Genomic DNA, 15,908 nt, shown 5'->3' with positions numbered 1-15,908 from the left:
CAAGCAGGTATCGTCCAAATATTGTGCTATATCTAAAAAAGTATAGGGTGTTTTGTCTAGGACCATATATTTTAATAAATTACAGTATATTGTAAGTATTAATATATTTCTAAACTTGATATTCAAAGAGATACATTTATTTGCAGTCATATTTGCCTTCTGAATAGTTACTAAATTTGAGCAATATTCACACTATTATAAGATGGAGAAAACACAAGTCTAAGCTGAAGAAGTGAGCATGTGCAGATACACACACACATATACATGCATACATGCATACATGCATACATACATACATACATACATACATACATTGTATGCACACATGTATATATCAGGGGTGGGTTCCAGCAGTCACTACTGCCGGTTTGCTCATGGCCATGCTGTGCGCTTGATGCACGCTATGCGCGCATGCACAGTGCACAGTGCAATAAAAATTGCTCTGCGCAGAAGCAAAAAACAAGATGGCGGTGCGGAGGACCGGTTCGGGGTGTGGTCACCAAATCACTTTCAGTTTGGCTGAACCAGTCCGAACCAGCAGGAACCCAATTCTGGTATATATCTTAAAGTGATAATATGTAACTAAGTATAAATTATTTTTAAATATATACTAAGTGCCTCCCACAAGAGATTCAATCATTTTTCTATCAAAGCAGTATACATTTATGGCCTCTCTCCAAAGCAAATTCATTCAGATTTCTTGTATATTCTTTAAACTATAAGCAATTTTTTCAAAAATGGTATTTGCCATTAAAAAAAAGTTTTAAACTAGTTTGACTGAATGAACTTTCTGGGGTTAATGCCATTACAAAAAACAAACTTTGAGGGAAATTGTCCTTTTGTTGCATAGTGCAGAAACTGCAGATTTTGCAGAAATTGCATACTGCTTTGGTGGGTGTATTCCAGGGGTGGGATTCAGCCAGTTTGCACCTATTTGGGAGAACAGGTTGGTAACTTTCTAAGCAGTTCGGAGAACCGGTTATTGGAAGAAATCTTTTGTTTTTCCCCACTTTACAGGGCTAATCCTATAAAGAAGGCAGGAAGGAAACATTCTGGTGTTGTTTCTAGCCTAATCTTTATTGCCCTGCTTACAGAAACTGCCTCTCCAGTTAACCCTTATTACCATTGTAACAACTAAGGTGAAGTGCCCATCAACCTGAGTGACATTGACTTGGCCACGGCCACATGATCACATGACCACCGAGCCCCACCTACTCATCTGGACATTAGGGCAGAGAACTGGTTGGTAAATTATTTGAATCCCACCACTGGGGTATTCCCTACTCCCATCACATTCCACAATTTCAGTGTTATTACTGCTAAAGACGTTTGCTAGGTAATTACAAGTGACTTGGTCCAATCCTTCAAAATAGCTGTATTTCAATCTTAGCCAATTTAAGATATATGGGCTTCAGTTCTGGGAGTTGAAATCTGCATCTCTTAAATTGGCCAAGTTTGATACATACTGAATTCAGTTGCAATCCTGCACACCTGAAGAAAAACATGGCAACTCATTACTTTCTATTGCTGGTAATATTTACTAAAAGCATATTAACAAATACAGTTAGAAGTACATTGTAAACCACGTGTTTGTAATTGAGGGGGAAATGCAGTTTTTGTGCATATAGAGTTCTGTATCAAAAGCAAAGGGGATTCGTACAGGTGTATACAGCTGACTATCTAACCTGCTCACTTTGAAAACAATGTATTTGGAAAATCTGTAGTTGGATCATACTTGGGTAATTTGGTTATTGGATTAGGGTAGTTATTTCATTTAATTAAGAAAAAGTCAGGATGTAGCTGGGAGAAAAACAAATCACCAGGTGATTACTATGTGAGCAGATGAAAGCAATAAAATGTTAGTAAGCTTCTTAATCACCGACATTTGTTTCCATGATGCATTGCCAGTAGTATTAGCATATTAAGAGGGGTATTTTATTATTCAAATATGGTAGTCTGTCATTGTATGATTTAATATAAGATCCTATCCATCACAGAAATATGGAAAGGCAGCAAGTCTTTATGTTATTATCAATCATTACTATTTGGAACAGAGGCAGAATATGAATATAATAAGCTTCCAATGAACTGATATATATCTTCTGATTTAAAAGAGAATGCTTACATAATTTTTTCTCCTAAAGAAGAGTTTGAACCAGCATGTTCATGTAGCTGTCAGAATTATATAGATGGATCCATGCATTATTTTTGTACATGGGTTACTTTTTAGGTTCATATTCATTCAAAAATGGCGTTGTTTAAAGTAATATATCAATACAGCCAAAATCTGAACCTGGTGCTTGCACTAGAATCCTATGCTACAAAAAATAAGTAATCATTTTTATCATTTTGTGTACTAGTGCATTTTTCTTTAGGATTCTTTCAAAAGGCATCAAAGAAAATGTTAGAAATATATTATCCGAGTTATTTCCAAATTATTGCATAACACTGTGATGTTGAAGCATCAGGATAAATTTAAAATAATGGCTCATAGCTTCCATTCCTGCTGCTGGATAACCGTTTCAGTTAACGGTTCCTCCACATCAGGGCTGTTAAACTGGCAGCCTGTGGACCAGATGCGTCATGCATCGCAGGATGGCAATATGACACTGCAAGTTTGACACCTGTGCTCTATACAAATGGACGCTCATGAAAGGCCTTTCTATACTCTGGATCTGAATGTTAGATCCAACGGTAAGTTAAGAAACTGACACAATTAGCCTGGTCCTCAGGAGCCCTGCTTGTATCAAGACTAGAGTCTCATTTCTTTCAAATACCTTCACTAAATTTACATCTCAGCCATCAAGAACTCTATATCTTAAATTGTAATAATATGATCTGAGTTAGAAACCTTTGTTGCTGTTAGTTGCGAAGTCGTGTCCAACCCATCACGACCCCATGGACAACATACCTCAGGCCTTCTTGTCCTCTACTATCCTCTGGAATCCATTTAAGCTCATGCAAACTGCTTCGGTGACTCCATCCAGCCACCTCATTCTCTGTTGTCCCTTTCTTCTTTTGCTCTCAATCTTTCTCAGAATTAGGCTCTTCTCCAGTGAGCCCTTCCTTCTCATTAGGTGGCCAAAGTATTTGAGTTTCATCTTCAGGATCTGGCCTTCTAAAGAGCAGTCAGGGTTGATCTCCTCTAGGACTGACCGGTTTGAACGCCTTGTAGTCCAAGGGACTCACAGGAGTCTTCTCCAGCACTATAGTTCAAAGGCCTCAATTCTTTGGTGCTCAGCCTTTCTTCTGGTCCAACTTTCACAGCCATACATTGCAACTAGGAAAACCATAGCCTTGTCTATACACACTTTAGTTGGCAGGATGATGTCTCTGTTTTTTAATATGCTGTCTAGAAACCTTACCAACTCCTGAATCTTAGGTAGCCAACCTTAGTACACATACCAAAGAAAACCAGAATGTGCAGTACCAGCTCTTGCAATGGGAAGACATGGAACATCTTGGATCCAAGATGTTCTATGTCTTCCCATTGCAAGAGCTGGTACTGCACATTCTGGTTTTCTTTGGTATGTGTACAAAGGTTGGCTACCTAAGATTCAGGAGTTGGTAAGGTTTCTAGACAGCATATTAAAAAAAACAGATTGACAGCTGGTTTGATCAACAACATACTCTTTCTTCTCTGTTGTATCTTGGACTTCAGTTTCCTGCTACAACTGACTATTGGTATCTTACTGATGATACAGCTTCTCAGCCAAGGCTGTCATAAGAACAGCTGTATATGGACATCTGTACATTATATTCAGTCCTGTTGGGCTTATCTAGCAGCCATGACAAGCAAAAAAATACACTATGGCTTCTAAATGCTAAACAAATAAAACACTGGCTACTTAGTCAACTTGGCTCAACATAAAGATAATGACAACTTTCATTCAAAAATTCTTCAAAATGTAAAATAGGCATATTTTGACTGAGAACAGCAATGGACATTTAACTATCTCCTTATGAATATAATTTTGTGTTTTAATTATCTCGAATATACATACATAGTTTTTTTCTAAATTATTACAGGGGTTTGGGGTGTGGATACCTGCATACATCCCTCCCCCCCAAAAAAACTACCACATTTGCAGAAATGCTGTTGGGATCTTTAATGAATGAGAGCATATGTGAAAGACCCCCTTCTTTTAAAAAAATAAGTACATGATTATTATTCTTTTAAATGGAGCAACCAAAGCTGAAAATGTTTGTTTAGCTCAATTGCATTCACCTTGTTTTTTTAAACTGCCACTTTAGTCATCAGCAATAAGTAGAAAAGCAAATGGATGTGGAAGACAATAAAAATCGTTTTCATCTGGATTACATATGTGATGCCAAATGTGGTACGTGTGATTGGCAGTGTTTTTTTAAAAAATACGGGCAGAAAGAATCTTAAGCGGATGCAGAAGTGGGAAAGCAAATAAACAAGTATGCCTAGTCAGGTCAAACTGAATTAGTGACTTGTAAGAACAGGAGAGAGATTACATGAACAGAGGAAGTGCTCAGGGCCATGGTGTTATCCACAACTGTGTCACAGAGGAGATATAAAATGAAAACAAGAGAGTACTTCACCAGATTTTAATAACACTTAGCAATAGCACTTAGACTTATATACCACTTCATAGGGCTTTTACAGCCCTCTCTAAGCAGTTTACAGAGACAGCATATTGCCCCCAACAATCTGAGTCCTCATTTTACGCATCTTGGAAAGATGGAAGGCTGAGTTAACCTTGAGCCTGGTGAGATTCAATCTGCCAAACTGCTGGAGCCGGTGATCAGCAGAAGTAGCCTGCAGTACTGCACTCTAACCATTGTGCCACCATGATTCATTTAATGTGTATATCCTGGCCAAACTGTAGGGTTTCCAATCATTTTTTCCTAGGACCTTGGTTATCATATCATATATTTAAATGTAGATGATTAAGGTCAACGTATCAGGATTCCAAATAGCATCCTCTATGAAATAATAGCTCGAGGCAAGAAGTTCCTCAAAACACCAATTTATTAGAAGAGCCATGTTGGCACATCTGAAAAAAACCCAAATCTGAAATGTTCAAGGTTTTTCTCACCCAGTTGAAAGTTCAAGACCCTACCCTAACACCCACAAGTCCATCAAATGGTCCAATCAATTACTGCCGTGGGTGAAGATTTTTCCCATCCATATCCCTCCAGGTGCAGGGATAAGGTGACCTTGACTTTCTGAGAAGGAATGTTATTATGGCTACACATCTCCCAAGCTCCACACCATCCCCCCTCCCAGTTTTCCATAGTAACTATAAATATGTGGCAGGCTTGAGGCCCTATCCCCTCCATGGCTTCCAGGCCTGACACAACAATTATCTCAGTCTGCTTGTGTCTCTTCTGAGGCTCAGTGAACATAATGGGCATAGAACTAGAATGTTTCTTAATAGAAAGTAATGTTAAAAAGCTATGCAGGGATATTGAATGCCAGGTTTAGATTTACATTCAACATGTGATATTCTTCCTCTGCCTAACTTACCCCATAAATCTCTAGGAAGAATACATTGCCATAAATAAAAGCCATAAATATCACCCTGAGCTTCATGGGAGAAGATTCAGTATAGAAGTCCTCCACAAAAAAGATATTTACATCCCTTGATTTCTTGAGAGTCAATTGGTTAACATACTGTATTGAGTTTTGGAGTTACAGGACTAGTATGATTATTGACACATTCAGGTAAATATCTCAATTTGTTGCATAAACTTTAAAAAAGAGGGCAATTTCCCACAAATGATTTTGGATTTATTTTTTGTTCTAGAAAATCATGCACAGTCAGAAACGTCTTCTCTCCATTCTCTTGCTTTTTTTGTTTTTTGACATTATTATTGGGAGAAACAAAATCTCTTTTCTTAACAAATAGATTTGCACTTTTTGAAGAAGACTTGCATATCTACAATTCATAGAAATGTATATTTAGAAGTGTATAATTTCCAAGAAACAGGCATATATTTGAGTGCATTGTCATTTTTGTGTACCAAACAGGACCCCAAAGATATGGTTGCTATTAAATAGAAACAAATTGTAGTGTGTGTTGTGTTCATAGATATGGCGCTTCTTATTGAAGTTCATAGACATGGGGCTTTTTATTCCAATAGAACATTGCAGTATTCATATAAAATGATAAAAGTATAAATTGATAATTAAAAACAGAAGCACTAAGATGAGCCAGTCAAATCCATTGTCGAGGTCTACGATCAAGGAAGCAAAATCTTGAGGAAATGAAGTTTATATAATTAGGAAGTTAGATAGCAAGAAGTAATGCTACAATGAGTCTGTGTATCTTTGTAAATGACTAATGGAAGTTAGTGCATCAATATTCTTATAAAATAACGTGGGTAAAAGAAAAAGAACAACCAATTTAATAATACCTCCTAAAATATAAGAAAAGACAAATTGCATGCATATGGATTTACTTGATTTTTCTTTCCAGCATGGCCATGGGCAAAACATTAAATATGCTAACATTAAAAAAAAATTTTTTGGCACTCTACATTGACTTAAATATTTTGCTGGCCTCAAACTAAATGATTGAATTCTTAAATCTCTCAAGAGGGAGGCTTGCTCAAATGTTCCTTCCAGATCCATAACTCATTGCTTAACTGCTAGCTTAGTCTGCTCAAAATCTATCACTAATAGAGGTTAGAGTGCGGGGGGGGGGGACAACCATAATAACACTATTTTTGCTGGAGGGGCCTTTTACTCTGAGTGAAAGTTGACAGCCATCTACACTTTTTTTGGATTAGAGGGCTAAACCTAAAAGGAAACATTTTCATAAATAGTAAATAAAATGCCTAGTTAGACTTCTATGCCCATCTTACTATAAATCTGTTTCCCCCCCCCAAAAAACCCACATCATGATACTTCTACATTGGGCTACTGGGAAAGTCTTTCTACCTTGTTTCAATTGTGCAGACTCCGGTTATACAAAATTGTAGGAAAATGCAAGTTAAGCATCAAACAAGAACTATGCTAAAGATTTGGCTGGAAAAAGTTTCATTTCCACAGAGATTTTAAAAAAACCCTGATAAAACTGATCAATTGATAAAAATATATAGCTGACATATTGTTGCACTCATCTCATTTCCTCTAATGGTAACTAGCAACAGGGACACAATGCCTATGCAGATGTTTTGAAGGAGTAGAATGACCTGGATGTGCCATGGCAGTTTTTTCTTTGGCCTTGCTTTCATGATGTTGCTTTTATATTATCCACAACGGATACTGAAGTTACTAAAGTCACTGGCTGTTGCACTGTTAAAACCTTCTTCCCTCTGGAATAGCATTAAAGTCATATCCAAATGGAGTTACTAATCAGTTCCAATTCAGCACAATGTTTTATGTGGGCAAGACTGACTTCACACCCATGGAACACTTGCACTAAAGCAGAATTAATTTTGACAGTTGTATAAACTTGCTGTTCTAGGTATCTTTCAGAATTCTTCTACTCTTCCTCCTGGTTATTCTCCATCCCATTCATATTTTAAGAAGAGTGATTGATGCATGTTACATTACCAGCTAGTGGAAATTAAGGGATACAAAGCTGAGTCAATCCACTGCTTTCTGTCCTTGGTATACCTTGTACATTAGTACCAGGATGCCTTAATATCCATGACATAGCATAGATGCTTGAGCATAGTCCACAGTGTTGTCTGGGATGCCACACATCTTGCTCAAGACCTGTTTTCCTTGTTACCTTCTAGGACAAGGGTGACAAGAGTTTCATGTGATGTATAATGAGGTATCGTGACTTTTTTGCCTTTGCGAAGCCGGGGTGGGCATGGCCGGCACCTGATGCATCTGGCCCAAGGGCTGCCAGTTTGACACCCCAGTTCTAGGAGGAGGTTTCATGGTATCTTAAGCAGGATATCTAGATTCAGTCACAGCTTTGCTCCATATAGTATCAACCTTCTCAAGTTTCCTCTTTCCGCTATGTATTCAAAATGGACGGTGATTAATATATTCTCTTTCCCTCTCCCTCCCACTCTCCCTCCCTCTCCCTCTCTCTCCCTCCGTCTGTGTGTGTGTAGCATGTGTGTATATGTGTGTTAGGTAAAATATATGAGAATATATACACTTTCTTTTGAGAGAGGGCAATTTCATTTTTAATATGTGCCAGTGTGTTCACAGTAAAAGAGGACAATAAAGGTTATCTCCTCTCCTCTCATCTCTTCTCATCTTAAAAAAGAGTATCCTTTGCGGTCATCATAGCTATAGCAAAATAGGGATCATTGTAAGAACAATTTCTGTATAGTTTTGCTTGCTGAAGGACTGGTAAGTCTCACAATTAGTAAGAGGCTATGGTTCATTTACTATTAGATCAACCTTAAGATACTGTAAAGAAACTTGCTAAATTCTGTGCTTTGTTATAATCTTGATTTCTTGTCAGCATATTTAAAGGTGATATTCTACTAAACTTTCATCTTATAAAAGCTGATGTGTTTCGAAAATAAAGAAAAGAAAGGGAAGGCGTTGCTTAACCATTCAAGGTCTTCTGCTTGCACACCAGATAGAAAATATGCAAAGAAATTAGCTCTCTGTGGCTGGATACACCCATTGAACTAAGACATGGTGTGATCTGCTTCTTTGTGTAGGCATACCATATTTGGATGGCAAAATCTAGATGCTCTTTAGAAGGCAACGCAGAATTTTCTGTATGTCTTCATTGTTATCTTGTAATTTCTTGGAATGCCTGGGTGTGATATAGTGGCTTAGGTGCTTTCTGAAGTCATCCATGGTGATTTGTGACTATAGTTCATGATTTAGCACTATGTGTGGTCTGTAGTCTCTTCTGAAACACAGAATTGCTTCGATTACATCATTAGCTGGGAAGGCATAAATATTTCCATTTTCACGATCAGTTTTTTTTCCCTATTAATATATTACCTCAAAGTGTCCTGTTTCAATAAGCTATTTAGTTCCTATAGCAACCTATTACCTGTACTGAAGTTTACCAAGCAAAAGGGTTTCTATGGATAACGTCATCGCTCCCTGTTAACCCTCTCCTGTCCAACCCTCCACTTATAACAACATATTTCAATTTCATATCTAAGTGAGGAAATCTGACTTCCTTTAAACTAAACATTTTACTGTATATTGTGTTCAAAAAGGCTTATAGTGGCTTGCAGCTCATGCACTCTCAATCTATACCTGTTTACAGAAGCCTATTTTGCTTACTTGAGTTTATTCCCAGGTAAATATAGGTTTGCCATTTCTTTCTCTGTGTGTGTATGTATAGCTTCCAAACACTTTTTGGCTTCTTGACACTCCCTGCTGTTTTCTTGTCAAGATTTCAGAAGTAGTTTGCCATTGTCTCTTCCCATGGGCTGAAAAAGAGTGACTGGCCCAAGGTCACCCATCTGCCTTCATGTTTAAGGTGGGACAAGAACTCTTGGTCTCCATTGCACCATGTAGGAATGAGCAAATCACTTCCTCTTTACTCCAAAGTTGCATTCCAGTCCATTGTCTCCTTCTCTTCTAAGCACATGAATAGTTTGTTGAAATGCAAGTATAGGACATTAGCCATTTATCCAAATGGGAATGCACAACAACACTCTCGTCCCCAATGTACTGGGAAGGCAATCTTTTTTCTTTTAGATACCCAAATTAGTATTTTCTGATTTATCCCAGTGATGCGCTTGGGTTTGATGTGCAACCTGATGTGCAACAGATTTCTGTCTCATGCAGAGAAGGAAGCAGGAGGCGGGCAGAATTTGCTAGCACAAGCTTACCTGTTGGGCGTGAGAAACCTCCATTGCCTTTTTTGCTCTGCTGACAGTGCTGGGGAATGAAAATGGCAATAGGGAAAAGCCTGCATACCCATTAGGACAATCTTTATATCTCTTAGAACTAAGTTCTCCCATTTCCCCGACATGTCCTTAACAAGACATGTAGTTAAAATATGCCATCCAGGCCTGGACAAATGCATTTTCTCTCCCACTGCTCAAATAAAAGAGGAATTCTGAGTGTCAAAAAGAGATAAAGGTCATTTCTCCACTTTCTACCTTAGAAGTGAACCTTGTAAAATTTTGCATAGAGAACTTTTGTTTGGTTCTTCAATCCTGCCCAATCTATTGACTAACTATAATTTCTATCCTATTTGGTTCCCTTCAGATGTGTTTATACTGAAATTCAATTCCCAGCCAGTGTGAGTATTAGTTACAACATTCTCTGGAAGCTGGAGCTCCCACCAAGAGTGGGCTTCAAAAATTTCAGCAACGGGTTCTGTGCCTGATTGCTGGGTGAGCATGGCCATAGTGGGCGTGGCTTAGGCAGCCTCCTGCACCATGGGGCAGGGGGAGAGCGTTTTCGCCTTCCCCAGGCTCCAGAGGCTTTTCTTGAGTCTCTGGGAGGGTGAAAACTCCCTCCGCCAGGCATGCTGGAGACCGGAAACAAGCCTATTTCTGGCCTTCCAGAACTTCCGCCCTCCCTGAGCCTCCACACGGGCCCTGCACTTACCTTGCATCCAAAATGGGCCATATGGAGAGTCCTGGGAGGGGTGGGCAGGGTGGGGTCGGTGGGGCCAGTCAGGAGTGGGATTTGGAGATTCTCTGAACTGACTATAACATTAGCTATGGGTTCTCCCAAACCCAGGCGAACCTGTAGTAGCCCACCCCAGGCTCCCACCTATCTGTGAAGCACCATATTTGGGACCTTGCCAGTCTAACAGCACAATTAGCTTAAAAGCAAGGATTAATCAGTGAGTGGGTAACCCACTTAAAAGAAGTAGCTATAGTTATAGAAATGAGGTTGAATTCCATTGGTGCAATGATGATAAAGGAAGGGAAGGGATATCTATGCCATTCTCCTTTCAAAATTTCTCTTTCCTGAAAATTAAGACCTTAAATACATTTTCTTCAATGTATGAAATTCTGCCCTGGAAAAATTGCTCTAAATGAGCCAATCATTTTTTCAGGCACATGTTTTTCTTTTAGATATGTTGTGCATTTTAGATCTTTGATTGCCTTTAATGCAATATGAAGCAACCTAAGTAAATTTAGGGAAACGGTCTTGAAATAAGACGATTCAAGTGTTAAAAAATATACAGTATTTCACTGAACTGAGAGAGTCAACATGAAATTAACGAAGAACCCATAGTATGGGTGGTTGTGTTTTCCCACACAAATGAAACAGATAAAAAAAGTAAAAGAATTTACTCATTGACACCCATTTAAAGTATCTGAGCTGATCAACTGTTTCACTGATCTGCAGCCAGACTTTGAAGTCTATCTTGGCTCCCTGGAATTCAACCAGCCACTTTCCAGACCTTCTAATGCTTTGCAGATCTCTTGCATTATGCATTCCAGATGGCTGCTTTTAATTCTTCTTCCCTCTTCTCCTTTTGATTTAGTTATTGGATAATTTGGGAACAAAACACTTTTTGAAGTATCCTTCCCGTTTTAATGCTGTTTTCAAATGAGGGAAGATTTTAATGACTGGCAGTGTTGACTGCTGTGCTATACCTTCATTTTGAAATAATATTTACTTTTTCAAAGCTGGTCGTTCTGAAGCACTGGCACCTTTATGAGCTCCTGAGCAGATACTCAATTACTGAAAGAAAAGAAGGTGTGGGCATTATAACCTAAAATAACACATCTCTTTGGACATTTTCCAACAAGATTACTATGTTTGTACAAGAAATCAAATTTGTGAATCATCAGTTCAGTTGCCTCTGAAGTAATTAAATCACTCCTGATAATGCCCAATTGCATGTGACTTAGTCAATCATCAAAATATGATTTTTGAAAGTTTCATATTCTGGGCTTTTCTGTGTATCTGTTTATATCAGAGGTTGTATTCAGCTGGTTCTCTCCAGTTTGGGTGAACTGGTAGGGGCAGCTGCAGGAGGCTCCGCCCACCCACCCCATCATAATGTGCGAGCACTGCACATGCGAAGAAGGCAATGTACATGCGCAGGCGTGGCGTGTGCGAGAGAAGAGAGCATGCATGCTCACATTTGCAAACCGGTAGGATAGGGAAGGTAAGTGAATCCCACCACTGGTTTATATGTATGTTTGTGTATGAGTGTGCATTGTAAAAAATACAATAATAGCAATCAAATTGCCTGATTTGGAGTCAGTATTACCATATATAGACTTGGGAGTGGGGTGTTCCTTACTCCATCTTGATATACAATAAATTGATGGTGTTTCATCAAAGATGCACTCTACCACCTACTATAGTGGGTCTATCCCATATCAGGTCTTGAGGGTGGATTTTTTTAAAATATAGAATTCTAAACAAAGAGGGGCTATCATGTTGCTAAGACACATGTTGACACATTGCTAGCTAACAGCAGTTAACGGTTAATAATAATTAATAATAATTAATAGTTAATAGCAGCATTCCAGCATTTGAGGGGATGCCACAAAGAAGAGAGGGTCAAGACAAGAAACAATGGATGGAAACTAATCAAGAAGACTAGCAACCTGGAATTAAGGAAGATGATCTTCATAGTAAGAATAATTAACCAATGGAACAGTTTGTCTTCAGAAGTTGTCACTGCTTCATCACTGGAAAAGACTAGACAGCCACCTGTCTGAAATGGTATAGGGTCTCCTGCCTGACCAGGGGGTTGGACTATAAGACCTGCAAGATCACTTTCAGTTCTATTCTGATTGATCTGATTGATTGATTGAACAAATTGCAACTGACCATAACAAAGACATCTTGTGTTCCTTCCTCCCCCCCCCCTCTCTCTCACACACATGTGCCTAATGACATCATAATTCTTAGAGTCATTTACATCTAATCTTCAGAACATCTAATGTTCTTTTTTAATGTTTTCTTTTCAGGACAAAAACATTCACACTCTTACTTCCTTCTCCTCTCCACAAATATACTTTTTCATTATTCATTATCAGATACTCTGGATTATTAATAGTAGAATTTGAAAGCATCTTTTCTATGTTTTCTTTTCAAGGAAGTCCAATTGTCTTTTGGAAAAAAAATAGCACCTTTGGGACAACCATGACCTGGATGATTGAGAATCTTCATAGAAATCTCTCAGAAAAGGAAAAACTCTGTAGTTTGAGGGGCGGGAAAATCCTCTAACATATCCCTAAAATACTTACATTGGAGTTTTTAGATACTCAACCATTTGCCAAAGAAGAAAACAACAACATCTCTTTTAAACATCCATAAAAGATAAAGGTAAAGGTTTCCCACGCACATATGTGCTAGTCGTTCCCGACTCTAGGGGACGATGCTCATCTCTGTTTCAAAGCTGAAGAGCCAGTGCTATCCAAAGACATTCTCTGTGGTCATGTGGCCGGCATGACTAAATACCAAAGGTGCATGGAACACTGTTACCTTTCCACCAAAGGTGGTTTCTATTTTTCTACTTCCATTTCTACAAGCTTTCGAACTGCTAGGGGCAAGTAACGGGAGCTCACTTCAGTACGCGGTGCTAGGGATTCGAATCACTGAACTGCCGACCTTTCTGATAGACAAGCTCAGGATCTTATCCCCTGAGCCACCGTGTTCCCTAAACATCCATAGCATTTGATAGAACAGATGCTAAAATCTGATTTTTGCTCAACAAATAGTAACATTATTCAGGCTGTTTTATGACTATTGAAGCTGCAGAAGCTGCCCTGATCCTTAACTGGAGATAAAATAGCCATACACTCCCAAGATTTTTACATATACATTCTTTGACATTGAAACTCACAATCCTTCTCAATACTGCTGGTACAAATGCTTTCCAAAATGTTTCTTACGTAAAATGGGTGAATTTAGCATATGGACATCGGGGCGACCTTGTGAGTTGCAGATACAGAGATGCTCATTTTGCACTTTTGTTTTACAGGCTGACAAAAGTGCTTTTTAAAAACAACAACGAAAAACCCCATCTGATGTTCATAGAGAGTGACTTGACACAGTCTAGACTGCAAATGTGAAGTGAGACACATGCGTTTCTCCTGCTGTGCCTGATTTAAGGCCTGTACCTCTGTGTGGATTCTGTTTCAGAAGTTTTTGTGCCAGCTTAAAAGCCGGCCAATGATGGATTGGAAAACACTTTTTATCACCCCCTAGAAGCGGTTCAATATAAGTGATATGTGGTTGGTTATGGTGAGCCAGGACTCCTGTGGTTAGCCCTTATTGGTTGTAAGTGATTTTTAAGGTGCATTTAGGAAAGCAGAAACCAAATATCTTGGTCTGTCTTAAAGGCTGCTTTTTTTCGATATTCATAAAGGAACAAATTTCTTTTTCATATAGTTCTCAGATATTTAGCCAGCTGGCTTTTAAAGCATAACATGAGTTGTTAGCATTTACACTTTGCTGATGAATGGCCTTCAGATCAAAGATCTCATATATGTTCTGCAGGCTCATGTACAAATATAGGTTTCAGCCTCTTCAATGTGAGGCCACAATCCTTGAGTTTCCCTCATTAACCTAGCCAATATTTTGAGCAACTCAACCTACTTTGCCAGAAATAGTAGCAGGAGAGCCATTGTGTTGGTCTGTGCTATTCAAAAGTCAGGAGGAATCTGGTAGCACTTAGTAAGACATTTTATTATAAGGCATAAGCTTTGTTATAAGCTTTATATAAGCTTTAATCAGTGGAACAGCTTGCCTCCAGAAGTTGTGAATGCTCCAACACTGGAAGTCTTTAAGAAGATGTTGGATAGCCATTTGTCTGAAAGGGTATAGGGATCCTGCCTAGGCAGGGGGTGGACTAGAAGACCTCCAAGGTCCCTTCCAACTCTGCTATTGTATTGTATGTTATTCTGAAAAGATTCTGCCAACCATGCCAGAGAATTTCAAATTTCCTCTTTTTGTCTCAGCATCTCTTTAACGTAACAATAAACAATGACTGGGAAATTATGTGTAGGCAGTCCTTGATTTAGGGCCACAAGTGTGCCCAAGATTTCTCTGTTGCTAAGTGAGAGAGTTGTTAAGAGAGTTCTGCCAATTTTATGACACAGTTAAGTGAATCACTACAGTTGTTAAGATAGTAGCATGGTTGTTAAGTGAATCGGGCTACCCTATTGACTTTGCTTGTCAGAATATCACAAAAGGTGAGCCCTGGATCCTGCAGCCGCCATAAATACATGCCAGTTGCCAAGCATCCAAATTTTGATCATGTGACCACAGGGATGCTGTCTCAGTCATAAGTGTGAAAAATGGCCGTAAGTCACTTTTTTCAGTGCTATTGTAAGTTTGAATGGTCACTAATGAATGGTTATAAGTCGAGAACTACCTGTACAGAAGATCTAAACCAGTAATTTTGTGAAATAATGGCAACTATTTTCTATATAGGCATAAAAGAGTCCCTGTTAAAATTTTGGGAAGTCTTCTATGAACCTTTTTATAAAATTGATAAGGCCACATAAACCCCTATATGGTACTGATGCATTTTTAAACAGAAAATAATTCAAAAGAATTGATTAGTTTACTGTAGGCCAATCCCCTGAAGCCACTATTTTTAAGCGTCCTCGGAATATGTTGTTATACTCCATTTTCTCTTTTTGCAATTTCTGCAATTTTTCAAGGCAAAGCAAACAGCTCATAATAATGGCACGCTTTCCTAAACCACAATTTAGCACATGGTAAATTAATTCAAACCAGTCCCATTTGAATCCTTCGGTCCCTTCTCTTCTTCCCATCACTGTAAATGTGAATGAAATGAAAGGAAGGGAGACATTTTATTCTTTTATTAATTTAGTTCAGATTCTGTTAGAAGTCAAAACTGTGTGACACTTAAAGATCCACTTCATTTCATAGATTCAAACACTTAAAGATTTACTTATTAAAGGATAATATTTTTAGCTCAGGATCAGTGGTGGGATTCAGCCAGCTCGCACCTATTCGGGAGAACCGGTTCTTAACTTTCTAAGAGGTTCAGAGAACCATTTGTTGGAAGAAATCTTCCTTTGGTTTTTTCCGC

The sequence above is a fragment of the Thamnophis sirtalis genome, unplaced genomic scaffold (assembly GCF_051295495.1).
Source record: "Thamnophis sirtalis isolate CommonGarterSnake01/CBP01778 unplaced genomic scaffold, rThaSir2_p1.2 scaffold_5, whole genome shotgun sequence".
Taxonomy (NCBI): Eukaryota; Metazoa; Chordata; class Lepidosauria; order Squamata; family Natricidae; genus Thamnophis; species Thamnophis sirtalis.
Note: the sequence above shows the minus strand (reverse complement) of the source record.